Genomic DNA, 2,436 nt, shown 5'->3' on the forward strand with positions numbered 1-2,436 from the left:
GGAGCTCCTTTACTGCACTTCCACCTGATCCACCATCTTGTTTGTTCTCAATTTTTAGTGTATTTTTGTCTTTGTGTATAATGTGTGTCTCATGTAGACAGCATATTGAAGGATCCTGTTTTCTTATGCATCTTTTTACCTTCTGTCTCTTGATTAGTGCATTTGATCCATTTATATTCATTATAATTACTGAAAAGTATTAGTGTTGTCAAGTTGCTGTGTGGATGTTTTGTGTATATGGTGCTGCTGGGTTCTTTGTTCCATACACATTTCTGTGCTAAGATCATTTAGTCTGTGTTTTCTTGTCATTTTGTTTATTGCTGATGTTTTAATGCTTACTAAATATTTATGGCTGTCCCCCCTTTTTAAAATCTGAAGGTGTATTCATTTTCTTTGAGATTACCTTGTCAGTTAATCATATCTACACTATAGGATATTGTGCTGTACTGCAAGGACAGTTTGAGCTACAACAAGGTCAGCAGTTCAAACCCACCAACTATTCCTCGGGAACCCTATACATGGTCACTATGAGTTGGAAATGATTCAACAGCACTTAACAACAACAGCAACACCCTAGGTTGAAACAGTTTTTTTAAATTGAAATCTACTAGATTGACTTCCTTCCCATTTGGAAGTTCTGTCATTACATTTCCCCCTTTTGGCTTTGCAGTTGTCTTCATTATAAATTGGTATTTCTGAGTCCTGGTGTGACACTGTGGGTTAATGAGCTGGATTTTAAGGTAGGTTTGAAATGCAAAGTCAGTGTTTCAAGCTCGCTGGCTGCTCCTCAGAAACCCAATACAGGGTCGCTGAGTCAGAACTGACTGCAGCATTTAACAGCAACAACAACATCTTCAGACTTTTAGGTTTATTTTACTTTATTGTCGTTATTAAGTGACATTGAGTTGGTCTGGACCCATAGTAAGCCTGTATGGAGTTTCCAAGGAGCAGCTGGTGGCCCCATGCTTATCCTACATCACCATACCAGGACTCCAATTTTACACTGGATACTTCTATATCAGAATTGACTTTTGGGTAGTGGTGTCATGTATGTTAATCTCAAGTTGTTGGCTGCTGTCATTGGTTCTCAGTCCTAAGAACACTCTTTAATAATTTTTATAAAGCTGGTCTGCTCATTACAAATTCCTGTAGTTTCTGTTTATCTGCAGGTGCTCTCATTTCACCATAATATTTGAGGGACGGTTTCTCTGAGTATATGATTCTTTCTCCACCACTCATCTGTCAGTTTGCTGTACTCTGGTGGCTTGTGTGTTATGTGGTGCTGCAAGCTATGCCACTGATAATTTAAATACCAGCAGGGTCACCTATGGTAGACAGGTTTCAGCTGAGATTCCAGACTAAGACATTGTAGGAATAAGAAGAGGCAGACAACTTCTGAATGTTTAGACACTTTTAACCTTATGAATAGCAGTGAAAAACTGTCAGATAGCAACAGAATACTGAATATTGAAACACAAATAGCAGCAGAATATTGTCAGATATAGTGCCAGAAGATGAGTCCCTCAGGTTGGAAGGCACTCAAAATTGACTGGGGAAAAGCTGCCTCCTCAAAGTAGAGCTAACCATGATGACATAAATGGAGTAAAGCTTTTGGGACCTTCTTTTGCTGATGGGACACAACTCAAATTGAGGAGAAACAGCTGTAAGCATCCATTAATAATCAGAACATGGAATTCACAAAGTATGAATCGAGGAAAAGTGGAAGTTGTCAAAAATTAAATGGAAAGCTAGTGATGGAATTCTACCAAATTCTTCAGTTTGAAATTGATCAAATATGCAATCAAGATGTGCTTATAATTATTTGTGATTGGAATGCAAATGTTAGAAACAAAGAAGAAGGATCAGTAGTTGGAAAATATGACTTTGGTGATAGAAGTGATGGAGATTGCATGATAGAATTTTGTAAAATCAATGACTTATTCACTGCAAACACGTTTTTTAAATAACATAAAAACAACTACACAAATGGATCTCCCCAGATGGAATATGCAGCAATCAAATTGACTACATCTGTGGAAAGAAATGGTAGAAAAGCTCCACATCATCAGTCAAAAAAAGGCCAGGGGTAGACTGAGGAACAAACTATCAATTGCTCCTATGCAAGTTCAGGCTGAACCTGACGACAATTAAAACAAATCCAGAAGAGTCAAAATTTGACATTGAACATATCCCACATGAATTTAGATACCATCTCAAGAACAGATTTGATGCATTGGAAACTAATGACTGAAGACCAGAAGAGTTGTGAGATGTCACCAAGAACATCATACAGTTGGCTACTACAAGAATAAGCAAGATGTTCAACATGAAGCCATCAAGGTAAGCAATCAAGTCCCTTCAGGACAAACCCCTCTCTAAGACTGAAACTCAAAGGCTACACATGAGCAGGCATGTAAGCTTGCTGGAGACCACATT

This window comes from Chrysochloris asiatica, unplaced genomic scaffold (assembly GCF_000296735.1).
Source record: "Chrysochloris asiatica unplaced genomic scaffold, ChrAsi1.0 scaffold00006, whole genome shotgun sequence".
NCBI lineage: Eukaryota > Metazoa > Chordata > Mammalia > Afrosoricida > Chrysochloridae > Chrysochloris > Chrysochloris asiatica.